The following is a 7,052-nucleotide window of genomic DNA, read 5'->3' as shown; positions in this document are numbered from 1 at the left end:
CTTGTGTTTTTGAACTCCACAAGAGTTTTTAGCTCTTCAGCATAGGCTGCTTCCTTCATTTCTTCTTCGTTTCTCCAGTTTTGATGATCAACTGGATCAGGATCAACATAATTCACATCCTTTATATACCCGAAGAATTCAGCACCTATCTTTGGTTCAGGGTGATTTGGATGATATCTTGCAAGTTGCATTAGTGAATCATTGCTCATGTGTGATTGCACCAACAGATCGTTCTCCAAATCACGTTCAATCTCTGGATAAGCATGATCGATTAGCATCTGCACGAATCTTGGATACATCCAAGTCTTGCTCTTTGTAGTAATATTCTCAGCCATATAGTGAAAAACAATATGTGAGAAATTGTATTTCTTGTTCAACACCAAAGCAGTGACCATGTTCATCTGATAATCACGCATTGTATCATAACTTCCCTTGGTATAGCTCAGTGACATCAATATACAGTGAATAATGAACTTGTAGGGTTTCTGGAATTTTGATTTCAAATAGTTTCCAACATTCAGTGCACCCTGATAACCCATCCTGAGCATGCAACCCTTTACCATTCGTTCTGAAAATCTTGTTGGCGACTCTGCATCGTCCGGAAAATTCACAACTTCACGAATGAACGCCTCAGTAATCACAATTTCCTTCTTCTCATTATTCACCTTTACAATTGACTGAATTGTTTTGTTGGCCTCATTATACGTTGAATGCTTCCAGAACCGCTTAATATGTGATTTGTATATAGGACGTTGATCCGTAAGCGCTTTCTGGATTGGAACTCGGCCCATGAACTCCAGAATACTACTGAACTTGGCCAGTTCAGTATTTTTCTTCACATCCAAATCACAACAGCTGTTGTGAAGACGATCAAAGATCACACTTGAACCCTGCACATCAAAACAGTACATCATGAATCAACATACTTATAAAAATTTCAATTTCAAAACAATCACAAGCGAAATCAACTAAGTACACAAAGAGCGAAATCAGAAAGTGCACTATGAGCGAAATCACATAACAAGTGATTAGAAGCGGAATCACCAAATATACTTAGAAGCGAAATCAACATGATACACAGGAACGAAATCTCAACAAATGCACTCAGGAGCGAAATCTCAATAAATGCACTCAGGAGCGAAACACTTAAACATGTTAAGAGCGAAATCACATTTGGTGACTGTTTGGGGCGAAATCACATTTGGTGACTGTTTGGGGCGAAATCACATTTGGTGACTGTTTGGGGCGAAATCACATTTGGTGACAGTTTGAGGCGAAATCACATTCAATCTCTCAAAACTTGTTGAATGATGAAATTGATTATGTTAACGTGTTAAACTAATGATTCTGACACTAGGGTTATATTTTAATTTCATTTTTGACCCTAAACATGCCCTAGATCTAAGTCTGCAACACTTCCTCATTGACAAACATGAGATCCACTCAGATTGGGAACAATCAACACATAAGTTTATGATCTATTCACTAAATCGACAACACATGTTTGATTTTATGTTCAGATTTAACAGATTAAGCCCTAAAACTATGTTATGGTTCAACAAACATGCCGACAGTTCAAATAAACAAAGATATAGGTCAAATTGATCCTAAAATCTACCTTGCCCATGATTGTAGATGATATTATCACAAGATCTAATGAAAATCGGGCAGCAATTCGGTAGAAAAATGATGTTTTTGGAGGTTTCGCTCAAGAACGCTGAGAGAGAAATGGTTGGGCGAAATCAGATAAATGACACAATGAGCGGAATCAGATGGCTTTTATAGCCGATCTGATTTCGCTCGAAATGGCCCAAACAACTCTCGAGCGGAATCACCAATGAAGGCTACAAGCGAAATCAAGTGTTGAAGCAGCTTAGGAGCGAAATTAGATTTTAAGTGTCAACATGAGCGAAATCAACATTTTGTGTGTTTAGGAGCGAAATCAGAATATTATGTTCAAAATTTTTAACTTTTTAGCAATTTCCGGTTGTTCACTGACACACCCAGTTAACCAAGTCCAAGTTAATGACCTTGGTCAACTGTTTGGCCCACCAAGTCCAAATAAATGACCTTGGTTGACCAGATTATGAAGTACGCAGTCTTTTCGTTCTGAAAACAGTTCAAATTAATGAACTTCTGAACATTTTGCACTTTCAAACACCTTTTCAAACTTCAAACATGTACCAATCACAGTCTAAGTATCTCCTGCTTACCCAGCCCTCATCAATCACAGACATGATCTGCACAAAGCTTTGATCGTCTGATTCCCAACGTCGGTTGTCGAAAATAAGATGAAAAACTAAAATCTTTTTGGATTTTTAACAGGATAAACTGAACTATGTACACACAATCTTTTTGTGAGCGTGTTAGGGGATCATATCAGCTGCCGACTAGACACAAGCATCGTTAAGCTATTATTTCATACCAAGCCTTAAACAATTCGCGTAGATTGCCGATATACTGATCCTCTTAAATTCTCACAAAACTTTCAATCCGTCCGGGATACAGAATTAGTGTTTTAAGACTTAAACCTCTACATGTGTCCCACCTCAGTATATACTCCCGTATCCAGATCCCAATATTCAGTCTTACAGGTGAGTATACCTAGATGATATTTGTAATGGGGTGAAATGCGAGGGTCGTGAGATCTCAGGTCGATACTTCCGTATACGCAGAGAGATGACGGCTTCGACTTTAAGGTGGGTTCCCTTTAGGGAATCTTTTTTACAACAGCACATGATTTGACATTTTGCAATGTTTAATCATTTTTTATGCTGAGGGGAGGCTTTACGAGTAAAGCAATGCGTAAAGCATTATCCGGGGTCTAGGTCAGTATTTCCATACAACAGAAGTCCCGGGATAATACCCCAGATATCACTAAGCATAAAGACCTAGTATCTCAGAATACGGGACCTTTCAAACGAGATTTCGGGGGTTACCCATATATCCTGGTGTTCCCCACGTAGACGCAAGTAAATTTTAGGTTTATATCCCAAACTGATCTACTGATTTTGTAAAAACCTATCGGCACATCTTTAGCGAGACTGCTTAATTGCATTTTAAACGTTACAATTCTTTAGCGTACTGTGTCCGTCTAGCTGATGTACTATCATTTCCCCTATTCTACACAAGCTCTTTTTGAGGTTTTCTAATGTTTTTGGATTTTTATATTTTGTCATGTTTTTGTATTTTTCTGCGAATTTCTCCCCCTAAAAAGAAAAATATATTTTTGTATTTTTGTTTTTATCGAAAAGCAGAAAACAAACTGTACAAACAAAGTTGACAACACGACATGGTTCACGTCAGATCGCCGCCCAACTCGGCTTCACATTCTATTACCCTCCCAGATTGCAGATTTTTCATCCCGTTTAATTTCAAAAGATAATAAAATCTCTTTTTGTCAAAGGGTTTTGTGTAAAAATTCGCTTTCTAATCATCGGTGTGCAAGTGTTCAATCCGGATTAACTTTTTCTCGTGACAATCACGGATAAAGTGGTGACGGATTTCAATATGTTTCGTTTTAGAATGGTGAACCGGATATTTAGTGATGTTTATAGCTGCTTCATTGTCCACATAGATCGGAGTATCTAAGAACTGCAAACCGAAGCCGCGCATCTGCTGTTGGATCCAAAGGATCTCCAAACAACAGCTGGAGGCTGAAACGTATTCAGCCTCACATGTAGAGAGCGCCATTGCGGTTTGTTTCTTGCACTGCCAGGTGACGAGTCGAGTTCCGAAGAACTGACACCCAGCAGTGGTGGACTTTGCACTCTGCTTGCAGCTCCCAAAGTCAGAATCAACGAAACCTGATAAAGAAAAGTCACCCGAACGAGGATACCACAAGCCGATGCTTGGGCAGCCTTTCAAATACCGTAAAATACGTTTCACAATGGTCAGGTGTGACTGCTTTGGATTCGACTGATATCTGGCACAGAGGCATGTCGGGTACATGATGTCTGGACGGGAAGCCGTGAGATACATCAGGGATCCAATGATTGATCGGTCCAGTGTCTCGTCCATTTTTACACCATTTTCGTCTGGACAAATCCCGTGATTCTGTGCAAGGGGGTTGAAGCAGGACTGCATTCTGTCATATCAAACTTGTCAAGCACGTCCTTCACATACTTCGTTTGGTGAATGAAGATTCCATCGGGCATTTGCTCCACCTGGAGCCCGAGGAAGAACTTCATCTCCCCCATCGAACTCATCTCAAACTTTTTCTTCATCACTTTCTCAAACTCTTTACATAGGTCGTCGTTGGTGGAACTGAAAATGATATCGTCAACATAAATCTGCATGATCAACAAGTGGCCTGCCTCTTCCCTGGTGAACAAAGTGCTGTCTACTGTCCCTCTTGTGAACCCGTTGGCCAACAAGTATTGGAAAGCGTCTCGTACCAGGCTCTCGGGGCCTGGTGAAGTCCGTAAAGCGCTTTGTCCAGTAGATACACCTTGTTTTTGTGCAGTGGGTCTGTGAACCCCGGTGGTTGCCCCACATACACTTCCTCTTTGATTTTTCCGTAAAGGAAGGCAGATTTGACATCCAGCTGATACACTTTAAAGTCTTTCCATGACGCGAAGGCTAGAAAGATCCGAATTGCCTCGAGTCTGGCAACCGGCGCATAAACTTCATCGTAGTCGATGCCTTCTGGTTGAGTAAAGCCTTGTACCACAAGTCGCGCTTTGTTTCTCACCACGACACCTTTATCATCCCGTTTACACTTAAAACCCCACTTTGTTTTGATTAACTTTTGATTTTCAAGCAGATCGACGACTCTCCAGACACCCAGCTTTTCAAATTGTTGTAGCTCCTCCTGCATCGCATTTACCCAGCTATCCTCAGTCAATGCCTCTTTGTAAGTTCTGGGCTCGATCTGCGAAATAAAACACTTTAATGAGAATTCTTTTTGCAAATCAGCAATAGAAGAATAAAAACATGTAAGAGCTCGGTTTATTTGATCTCGGGTTTTGACACCACTTTGCAGGTCACCAATTATCTGCTCTGACGGATGGTAAGACAAAGTCCTAGGCATAGCAGTGTCAGGCACAATAACTTCCGATTGCAAGTTCGATATATCAAGATCAACGGTTTGATCCTCAGCTTCCTGAGAAGTAATATTTGGCTCCTCGTCAAAGGTCGGAGTAGATTCCTCCTCTGATTCGTCAGAATTATCAAATGTTGGAGCTGGTTCCTCTGGTGGTTCGTGAGTTGTTCCACTCGGTCCTGCTTCATCATCGTGAGTACCCCCGGTGGGTTGAGGAACTACTAGCGGTCTAGACACTTGCTCCTGTGGCATATGTTGCTGATACTGGTACAGAAGTGCTAGTTCCTCGTCATTCGGCTGAACCGGCAGTTGAAACGACTCCCAGAACTTATCGTAATCAAACAGGAATCTTTGTCCGGGAAGTTGTGGAGATGGAGTGTGCTTCTGACAATCCACATGCTGGACTTGAATCACTTTCCCCAGGCACGGTATGAACACCCTCTTCAACGGACTTGCGTAACCTACAAAGAAACCCTCGTTCGATTTAGCACAAAATTTTCCGTTCTCATCAATAAATGTACAAGGAGACCCAAATGGCTCCAGAAATTCAAGATTCGGCTTATATCGGTGCAGCAGCTCAAAGCATGTCTTTTTGTACTTCTTGACAGTAAGAACACGATTCAATGTGTAGCAGGCTGCAGATACTGCTTCGCTCCAGAAGAAGATTGGTAGTTTGGAATCGGCTAACATTGTGCGAGCTGTCTCTATTAGGGTCCGATTCTTTCGTTCAGCAACGCCGTTATGTTGTGGTGTGTACGGCGCACTGAATTCATGAAGAATTCCCTTCTCATTGCAGAACTCGTACATTTTGTTGTTTTTAAATTCTGTTCCGTTGTCACTACGAATTCTCTGGATCGACAGCTTATACACCGTTTCCATCTTCTTGAATAGCACTATCAACGACTCAAAAGTTTGATCTTTTCTTTCTAAGCACACGACCCACGAGAATCTCGTAAAGTCATCAGTCACCACCAGGCAATACAAGTCTCCGCTGATGCTCTTTACGTTGACAGGCCCGAAGAGATCCATGTGTAATCTCTCAAGAGGTAACCTGATTGAATTGAGGATCTTCAGTGGGTGTGACTTCCGAGTCTGCTTCCCCTTTTTACATGCTACACAATCATCATTCAAGTGAAAATTCTTTAGATTTACACCATCTACCAAATCATTGTGTACTAAAAAGTTCATTTTACGAACATGAATGTGGCCCATCTTACGATGCCACATTATTAACTCTTTTTCCGTCGCTTTAGACTTTGACACAAAACATTGTTTCTGATGAGTTGTTGGTGTTGCGACGCTCATATCAAGAATATAAAGATTGTTCTCCCGTGGAGCGCGCAACAACACCATCTCATCAGGGATTTTAAACCCTGGTTTCAAAACCACACATTCTATTTTTGTAAAATGTACACTGAAAGCTTTATCACAAATTTGCGAAATACTGAGTAAGTTGTTTTCTAATTCTACTATATAGTTGTCACGGCCCCCGACCCGGTTTGACCCGTTTCAGGAGCCGCGGGACAGAAATCCCGTGGTATTTATTTAAGTGACAGCGGAAGTCTTGTTAAGCAGGATTGTTTAATATTAAAACTGCTCGTTTATATATAATATAGGGATAAATCCCATAATTTACAATAAGGTGATTTCACTGGGAAATCTTTTATTTCTCAAAACATGTTTATTTATTTACACTGAGCCACTTTTCTAAGCTTGTAGTGCTCCACGGCACTTTTTCTTTGCTCACAACAGATCACCTGGAACATTTTTGAAAAAGGTTTTGTCAGCAGGGAAATACTGAGTGAATCATTCATTTTACTGAAAACGACACATTTGTTATAATTCACAGTATTAAGGGTGATTACAATGTTTCTGATATCAAACCAACTACCCACAGTATTTGTCACTCGACTACCCATTAGCTATCTCGTTGTCCAAATGGTGTATGTGACTGTGGTCAGATCACCCCTTGGCTAACACGTTGTCCAATGGTGACGGGAAATAAGTA

Source organism: Helianthus annuus, chromosome 13 (assembly GCF_002127325.2).
Source record: "Helianthus annuus cultivar XRQ/B chromosome 13, HanXRQr2.0-SUNRISE, whole genome shotgun sequence".
Classification (NCBI taxonomy): domain Eukaryota; kingdom Viridiplantae; phylum Streptophyta; class Magnoliopsida; order Asterales; family Asteraceae; genus Helianthus; species Helianthus annuus.
Note: the sequence above shows the minus strand (reverse complement) of the source record.